The 8717-nt window shown below is 40.9% G+C and overlaps 1 long non-coding RNA gene across 1 annotated transcript; it reads left to right on the forward strand.

Annotated features, from left to right (window-relative positions):
• The first annotated feature begins 259 nt into the window (after positions 1 to 259).
• Positions 260 to 8429, forward strand: LOC132006514 (uncharacterized). Its single transcript, XR_009401122.1, has 3 exons — positions 260 to 580; positions 3774 to 3912; positions 7919 to 8429. It is a non-coding gene; the product is annotated as an uncharacterized LOC132006514 (long non-coding RNA).
• Positions 8430 to 8717: the final 288 nt, after the last annotated feature.

Here is an 8717-nt window from a genome sequence, read left to right on the forward strand (position 1 = left end):
ACACTAACAGACGTTTCCAAACTTGTTAGCAACCCACCCATCCGATTCTTCTGCCAGTGCAAACACTGCCAGCAATGGGGGAGAAGAAAGAGGCTTCTTTTCCTTCCGAAGTCATTCACATATAAAGATCAGCCAGGATTTACAGCAGACGATCCTTACAAAGGGGCTCACACGCTTGAGCTCTGAAACCACATTTTTCTTTCTCAGTCGTGTACTTTGTCGGTCCCTTATTACACCTGCCAAGAGAGGCAACCTGCTGTGTCTGCTTATTTGCTGACTCATTACTGATGTCAACTCTGCAAATAGCAACAAAAAGCTGTTTTAATGAGATTTTAAAGTTCAGCTGTGAAAATTGAAAACTACCCAACACCAAAGCCCCCAGCCATCTGAGACTAGAGAATGCCACGCTGAAATGTTCTTGACATTGTCTACAAGTGTAGGTCTGACCGCTCGGCTTACAGCAGTGGGAAGGGACCCCAGGTAGGAAGCATGAACTGCCGCTGGCCTGCCTCGGATTGCCAGGGACATCTTTGGGAGAATTACATACAAAATGTTTGCAAAGGGCCCCTCATAGTGCCTGGTAAGCAGGAGATGCTCCTTTCATGCTGGTTGTCCTGTCTGCATGCCGTTCTCTTACTTCTCCTCTGAGTTGGGTTTATAATGGGGCTTCGTATCCTTCAACGTGGAACTTGGAGAATGAATGCTTTCAGGGTGCTGAATAATTAAATAATGATGATAATCATCATCATAATAAAAATGCATTCAGCTGGACACTCACAGAAAACATGCATGGGCCAGTGATGGCAGCATGACACAAATCCAGCGTTAGGATGAATCCAATCCTATTACTGAGATGTACTAAAAACAAAAAATATAAATTAATCTCTCTTTTGTCGTGTCGATCGGTCACTGAGGCCTCAACTTGTCCTGTTAACAGGAAGTCAGGTATCTCCCTCTTGAGAGCCTCCATTTCTCATTCAAAAAGCATTCCTGTGGCTCCAGGCTAGCTTGGTCCAGAGGTGCTGATGCTCAGTCCTGGTTTCAAGGCCCAGCACAAGGGGAGCTGAGACTTTCAAAAGTCCGCTCTGGGCTCTGAAGGTGGGACCCAGTATTATAGACATAGCTTCTGGTGGCCCAATCCAAAGACACTTGTGCATGCAGTGGGAGTGTCCTGCGTTTCTGCTCCTGAACTCAGATATTTTAACTGTTGCATCAGCCATAGGCTGTGCAGAAGCCAGTCCTCCCTCAGGTTCAGGGATCCCCAGGCTAGGGGCTGAAAGACTGCCCAGAGGGCACATCGCAGAGATGAGTGAAGTGATGGGATTTAAGAAAAATGAACACACAGGCTTTATTTTTGATCGAAGCTTAATGCCTGCGGGAGATATATAAATATGTGTTATGCTGAATCTATTTTACATGAAAATCTAAATTTATGTAAAAATCTGAATCTAAATTTATCGAAAAATGCAAATTGAGAGCAAACCGTATTCAATAATAAGGCAAAACTTTCCTTTTTATAAATCATTTCTTCTTTAATATACATCTGGGTGTCTGACACCTTTTTTTTTCTCTACCAAAATGGCCACTTCTAATCCTCTACTTTGTGTTCCAGGCATATAGGATATTTGCACTATAAGAATTCAGCTACTTCAATACTGCCATGTTTAGTTTTTAGTACTGCTCTGGCCTACGATTCAATAATGTCAGTCTATACTGCATTCTCTGTCCTCTTAGGATTAATTGAGAAAAGCAAACTCCACAGAGTTACTTCATTTTCATTAAGCTTGATTTTGGAGCCTCGTCTCCAAATCTACTGGTTTGCAAATGAAGTTTAGACCATCACTTTCATTTCTGGAAAACGTAGCCCACTACAGTCAAATAAGCCAGATAATTCCCCACAAAATGAGTTTCTTAGAGGTAATTTCTTCTTAAATGAGTGAATTGAAACATATTTTTGAACTACAGTGCATAGTACCTATACTATACTCATGGACACTCTTGAAGACAAAGATTCCAAGGGTTTCTCGATAGTCTAGTTTTTTGTGGGTTGGTGTGAAGAGTTTTCCTTGGGTCACATGAATAAGTCAGTTTCTTTTAACCAATCAAAAAGCCCTTCCCTACTGAAAACCATCTACACTGATCCACCCAAATTCCACAAAACACAGCAGAATATGATATCCGTGCTTGAAGAGGGTTAAACATGTGATTGCATGACCTTTAGCTCAGCCCGAGAAGCATATCCATTCAAATTATCAGACTGTCTTGGCACCCCAAACTGCCATTTTATGGTTCTTACAATTATCATAATGGTATCATACCCAAGTGGTCTTCCAGCCTATGACTCTTAATCAACTCCATGAAAAAAAAATATGTATACTAACGTACTAACTCATCAGATACAAGAAAACTCTGGAAATTATTTAACTTTCTTACATAACTTTTGCTGTAGATTTTTTTTTTAAAGATTTTTATTTATTTGACAGAGAGAGAGAGATCACAAGTAGGCAGAGAGAGAGAGGGAAGTAGGCTCCCTGCTGAGCAGACAGCCCGATGTGGGGCTCGATCCCAAGACCCTGGGATCATGACCAGAGCTTAAGGCAGAGGCTTTAATCCACTGAGCCACCCAGGCGCCCCTTTGCTGTAGATTTTTAGCCATACTTTTAAAACACTAAGCAACGGGATTTCTGGTTGCTTTTGTTTGGGTTATATTATGTCTGTTGCATTTAATAGACGCTGTTTAATAAACTCACTACCTAATCCCATCTGTTATCTGTCACCTTTGTTTCTTTTTTGGTGAATGGGCAAAATTTTCCTTTAATGTATAGTGGCATTTAACTACAGCGTCATTTAATGTATTCATATTTTTTTAAACACTAAAAATGCATGTCCTTTTTCTAGTTTAGAGCTTATCAATCATACATCTTTTCCATACTTGTCACACTTATGACCACATTTTACTGCACAACTGACGTTCTTTGACACAGAAACACAACTTTCTCAGAGTATCTTTCTTTTCAGAAGAGCAGTGAGTGGGAATTCAGTCTAGCTGGTGTGTGATACTGAACGAGACAACTGCTCTGGGTCTCAAGTTACTTCCCTGTACATGATAGCCAGTGACTGGATGACCTCTGAGGTCTTGCCAATTCTAAAATTTAAAAGTGTTATGACCCAAAGTCCTAGTGGATCTTGTGGCCTCAGATGCCTCCTCTACCTTAGAGGCAAGCTGCCCAGAAGAGGGAATTTTACCCAAGGGCAGAGAGCTTTATGGCTGTCATAGAGACTCACAGCAGCAGAATCAGAATCTGTCCCAACTTTACCAAACCTAGATGTGATCTCTTCAGAGCATTTCGTTGGTTTTCGCTTTGTGTTCACCCATATGGAAGGAAAAGAAAGGGAAGCAGGAAGATAGGAGAAATGGAGGTCGGAGAGGACCTAATGTCTTACACCTCCTGCAAATCAGCAGTGTGTTAGTCCTTATATATACTAGGTCTCATTTGATCTTCTCAATGAGACTGTGCACACCAGCAATGTTATTATCCCCACTTTACAGAAGGAAGAGAAGCTCAGAGAAGCGAAGTCTTCTGACCAAGGTGATACAGTTAGCAGCAGATCCAGGACTGGAGCATCTCAGTTCAACCCCAAAGCTTACACTGTATCTACTAACCACAGCACGATTCTTCGTTCCAGCACACAGCCTTCCTTGCTAGGGAGTTTTCTTGGGTTGCCCATCTCCTGAGTCATCCATGTTAAGCAAGAGTGCTCTATTCTCTTAGGCTTATTGGGCCTGGAGACCACAGATCAACCTTGGACTGACTGGATTGGAGGCCAGATGAAGAGAGACAAGGCCAGGATGAAGAACCTGTGAAAAACCCAGAAGCTGAAGGTCCAAGCAGAGTCCTGGGTCCAAGCTGGGTGAGTCTATAGAGACAGGGTCAAAGAGAGGCTGGCCCTCAATGACAAACCAGGAGAGGAAGTGAGCCAGTCTGGGGGCATAAGCCCTCATTGGACTTGGGGGCTACAGCACCTTGTGTCTTAACTGTATAACAGTGACTGTCAGAGACTCAAATCCTTTCCAGGAGATGAAGAAACCAACCAAACCATCTGATTTTATACTATCTGACAACTGTGCTAAATTATATTAACAGAGTGTCAGTAGTATGATATAGTGAGAAGTGACCTCCTGAAAGCATTTGGCATTTCTTCTCTCTCTCTTCCCCTCCCATCCCTTCCTCACTCCTCTTTTGTTCTGTTCTTTCTTTCTCCTCTCATTTCTGTACTAATGTTTATTATGAACACTGAAAAATAAAGAAGCAAAAAGGAAAAAGAAAGAAAAAAGGAAAGAAAAGAAGAAAAGGCAAGACAAGAAAAGAAAGAAGAAGGAAAGGTCTTACAATGAGGAGTTAGAATTGCCCCCTACCCTTCTCAGTGCTTACCCTAGTTTCTAGAAGTGAATGCTTTCTGCTCTTAATTCTGGTGGTTACCAACCTGACCCCAAATTTATATACTGCCTCCTGGTTTATTAATTTAAAACACTGTCTAATCACTAGAAGGATTTAATGTACTTTATCCTACCCTCTTTTCCTCTCCCCAATTTTTAACAATTATTTTTGTTCTACTATTCATTTCATTGTACCTCAGACTAATAATGTCAATGTATATTTTTATATTCTATCAGCTTTAGAAAGTACCTCTTTTTCTCCAGCTTTATTGAGATGTAATAGACATAAAACTGTGTAAATTTAAGATGTACAAAATAATGATTGGTATACATATGTGGTATGAAATGATTGCCACAATAATATGAGTCAACATGTTCCTCTTCACTTCATATAATTACTTTTTCTCTGTGTGGAGGACATTTAAGATCTACTCTCTTAGCAATTTTCAATCATCATACTATTTCCATGTTAGGATTCCCCAAACTCATTCATCTTCTAACTGAAGATTTGTGCCCTTGGACCAACATAGTCATCTCCCTGACTCACAAAACTCTGGCAACCACCATTTACCATTCTATTCCCTATTTCTAAGAATGTAGATTTTTTTTTAAAAGATTCTATATGTGAGACAATGTAGTATTTGTCATTCTCTGACTTACTTATTTAACAGAATGCTCTCAAGTTTCACCCATGTTTTCCCACATGACAGAATACCTTTCTTTTTTTTAATTGCTGAATGATAGTCAATATTAATATTCAATATTCAATAATATTCAATTATATATATATAAATTACATTTTTCTTATTCATTCATCTGCCAGTAGACACTTAGGTTACTTCCAAGTCTTTGCTTTTACAAATAACGTAGCAATGAACAGAGTACAGATAACTTTTCAAGATAGTGATTTTGTTTCCTTTGGCTATATAGCTTAACATAGTAATCCAGTAGGATTACTGGATCATATAGTAGTTCTATTTTAAATTTTTGGAGGACCCGCCATACTATTTTCCATAATAGCTGAACCAATTTACATGGAAAGTGCCTCCCGATTCCTAGCTAAATTAGATTAAGATATCAGGGCTCTACCCTTCTTCTCCCCATATCCTTCTCATTTTCTGACGTCTGGAATTTGTTTTTACACTGTCAAGGTTGATCATACCACGTTCTTAATAAACATATTTAACTCTTCTGTGTTCTGTGAGGCTGATTCTCAAGGTTGGAAACCAAACTTTATGTTAATATAAACTGAAATTATTAATGCATTAATCAATTCTTTCCCTAAATACTGAGACTGGCTCTGAACTAATAATACACTATGGACCCAATATCATGAAACATGTGCTGTTCCTTCAAGTTAAGTGGATTTCCTGCATTACATCCCTGGGTGTCCCAATGCCATGCCACCTTGTGGTGGGGCTAGTGGATGGGCAAGCTTTACATTGGTGTGAGCAGAAAGAGGATGCTGACTAGAAAGCTCTCGAATGTCAAAAGCAGGGGGGTAGTTACACAGAGAACTAGAAGCCCTAATTCTCAGAAAGAACATTTGACCTCTGCAGAGAAGGGAGTTCTGATTTTTCCTGGAGTTTGGTGGCCCAGATTCCAAACTGGAATGGGGGAGGCGAGTGTGGGGCACCACCAACTGGCCAGTTCATCTGCAGATGATTTCAGGGATCTCTGAAATCCCTTCCTTCCGCCCTGGCCACCATTCTGGAATATGGTTTCATTGATCCAATTATTCATCAGTAGGCTTTTATGCTCTTTCCCTTTATTGGAAATGTGTTGGGATCTTTCCTACAACTACCTTGACTCTTTTGAATGTATTCCTTCATTTTTATTTTACTGAGGTCTCTGAAAAGAGGCAGAAGACATGGTTGTACATACTTTATCTTGTTCCTGATTGTAACACAGTTCAGCTCTGTTATAAAGACACATTTCAAACAACCAAGAAAAATTCAAAATGAAAGGGAAAATCCATAAAATCTTGCGACATGGAGATAACCACTGTTAATATTCTGAGGAGAGTCCCTCCTGGATCCTCCAGCTTTTCTGGCTCTGTGTGGAGTTTCCAGAGGCAACCTTTTATCTCTGAGTCTTCACTCCTTTCACTAAGCCAAAGGTAGGAACAGATAGACAGGAATGTTCCTCAATTTCCATGTCACAGCCACCACCCATGGCTTTACTTGGAGAAGGAGGAGTCTGGGTAGATGGTTTTTTCCCCAGGATTGGGGGAAATCCTTCTCTATTTTAATTGCTTCTGGATTTTGTAGCATCTTATGGTGGAGACATTGGATTCCCCAAACATCCTATGTACTTTTGCAGAGAACATTCTAGAACAGATTTTTCTGGGTTCTTCTTTCCCTGGGTCAGAGTGAGCACATGAAATATCAAATTGATTGGTTTCTGAAGCTTCCCAGTTAGACCTGGTTGCCAAGTATTCTTCTGAGCTAAAACAAATACCCATCTTGTCTCTTTTTACCGAAGAGTGGGCCTTCTCTCTGAATATACAGGTCCTGGGGTGGAAGGGAGGGGACTTTGGGATAGATTTCGTCAAGATTAGAGAATCTGAGAGTGAAATGCTCAGGGAGTAGCTATCCTTACCATCCTTCTTCCCTTTAGGAACAAGATTGTTCTTTTTTTCCCCCTATTTTTCTGGAACCATGTTTGTTTGCTCATTTGTTTCGGACATGAGTTGTGAAAGAGACAAATTTGGCTCTTCTCCAGCTGATTGCTGCACCAGCTAGGGTAGCAGGAACTTAGTTTGCCTTCTGCTATATGGGGTGACCCACAAGGTCAGAGATAAAAGAACTCTCCATGGGCGTGGGCCTGGCAGACTCAGTTACCGTGTTCTTTACATGAGGGGCCCACGCAGGCTCCCACGTGAAGGCATCAGATGGCTTGTGCTTCTCTGGGCCATCAGTCAATTCGTTGAGTCTGGGCTTTGTTTCTCACTTGGCCCAAGCTACTGGCAGAGAAGAGGCTGCAGAGGGGGGAGGGCCTCAGTCTCTCAGCCACAGACAGGCTTAAAGGAACAAAGTCATCACATCTGCTCTCTGAGGAAGACTTTGGAACTTTCCTTGTGTTTATTCTTTTCTCTTCCACCCCCTTGTGGGACAGTTTAGACCAACTGCCCTCAGGACGCTGAGGCTCTGTGCCCAGGGGAGGCGACAGCTTGGAAAATGGCCTCCCTCTCTTACCATTTGATGGTTAAGACTGTCCTAGGGATCAGGAGACAGAAGTTTCTAACCTTGGCTACACAGATGATTGAAGTTTTCTTTGAGACTTTGATTAAATCTCACTTTTTCTGAGTCATAGTCGTTGTGGAGATGGACCATTCTCTGATCATTTTGGAAATGAATTCCTTTATATGAAGTGTGTCTGTTCTAAATTTGTTCTTGTGACCACAAATTCTGTAGTTACAGCCTGGCAATGAAACCTTTCCAATTTATTTATTTATTTTTATTTATTTATTTTTTGCAGTGCATTAGGTGATTGAATGGTGAGATCAAATATGGAAATAGAAACACAAAATTAAAAGTCATCTTGCCAAGCTTCCTGCACCCAGCAAAGAATTGGTCATAGAAGAGGGGCGCCTGGAGAACAAGTCCTTATTGTTCTAGACCTAACTCCCTTCCCTTATCCAGGGTAGGTTTCCTGCACCCTGATGGGGCAGAATTGAACTCATGGGTCTTCGTGGTACATACTGCATTCCTTATTGCATCACTCTATACTTCTTTGGTTTTACCTTTCTTCCCTATTAGAATTTGAGCCCCTCGAGGGTAAGGATTCTTTTCTATTTTTATATTTCTGTCACTGAATATAGCACCTTACTCATAAGCTTTTAAAACATGTCAAATGGGGACTCCAGAGCAGCTCTATTGTTAAGCAACGGACTCATGATTTCGGCTGAGGTCATGATCTCATGAGTCATGGCACTGTGCTGTGAGTCAGGGTCCATGACCTGCACTGAGTCTGCTGGAGATTCTCTCCCTCTGGCCCTCCCTCCACTTCTGTACATGGATGTATGTGCTTGATCTCTCTCTCTCATTCTAAAATAAATAAATAAATCTTTAAAAAATTGAAAAAGTTTGTTAAATGAACAAATGAATGAATGAATGAATGGCATGTCAATCATCGATTTTCTTTCCCAGCTCAAAAGTCCAAAGAGGAAGTTGACCCTGGAAACATGTTTGTCCGTAATATCAAAAATAATAGATACAATTTATTGGGCACTACTGTGTGCGGGAGATCATGCTGAGTACTTCTTACAAAGTATCTC

Source organism: Mustela nigripes, chromosome 18 (assembly GCF_022355385.1).
Source record: "Mustela nigripes isolate SB6536 chromosome 18, MUSNIG.SB6536, whole genome shotgun sequence".
Lineage (NCBI taxonomy): Eukaryota > Metazoa > Chordata > Mammalia > Carnivora > Mustelidae > Mustela > Mustela nigripes.